Raw genomic sequence first — 765 nt, 5'->3', positions numbered from 1 at the left:
CGTCGTCCGCGACCGTTGCCCCTCGCGCTTTGACGAATTGTTCGAAATCGCCGTTTGCAGACGACCCGAAGCGATCTTCGATCCTTCGTCCTGGGAGGAGGTGGTTGTTGCTTTGGGGGTGGTTGGGAGCGGGCGGAATGACAGATTGGCTCTCTCTGACTCATACCTGGCAATGGGACCCATTCACTGAGCCCCGCGTCATCTCCCTGACCCTTGTCCCCTTGACATTGGCTCGCTGACCTGCAGGACAATGCTCAGAGCACGAGCGAACACACTCCATCCCAGGGAGAAGCCTGATAAGGCTCTGGGGAGGGGGAGGGAGGGCTCGCGGGACGTGAACAAACATGGATCGGTGCTGGGTCGGCCGCTTTCGGAATCTCGGAGAGAGAGAGGGAGAGGGAGAGAGAGAGAGACAGAGCAAGATGGATGGATATAAAGAGAGAGACATAGAGACAGAGAGATAGAGACAGGGAGTGAGAGAGAGACAGAGAGAGAGAGACAGGGAGACATGGATAGATATAAAAAGAGAGAGAGACTGACAGAGAGAGAGACAGAAACAGAGAGAGAAAGAGAGACGGAGCGAGATGGATGGATATAAAGAGAGAGAGATAGAGACAGGGAAAGAGAGAGAGAGAGACAGAGAGAGGGAGACCGAGCGAGAGAGACACACAAAGTGACACAGAGAGACAGAGACAGGGAGAGAGAGAGAGAGAGACACAGAGAGAGAGAGACAGACAGGGAGAGATGGATGGATATAAAGAGAGA

The sequence above is a fragment of the Rhincodon typus genome, unplaced genomic scaffold (assembly GCF_021869965.1).
Source record: "Rhincodon typus isolate 14 unplaced genomic scaffold, sRhiTyp1.1 hic_rhity00000075, whole genome shotgun sequence".
In the NCBI taxonomy this organism is placed as follows: domain Eukaryota; kingdom Metazoa; phylum Chordata; class Chondrichthyes; order Orectolobiformes; family Rhincodontidae; genus Rhincodon; species Rhincodon typus.
This window is presented reverse-complemented; position numbering follows the sequence as displayed.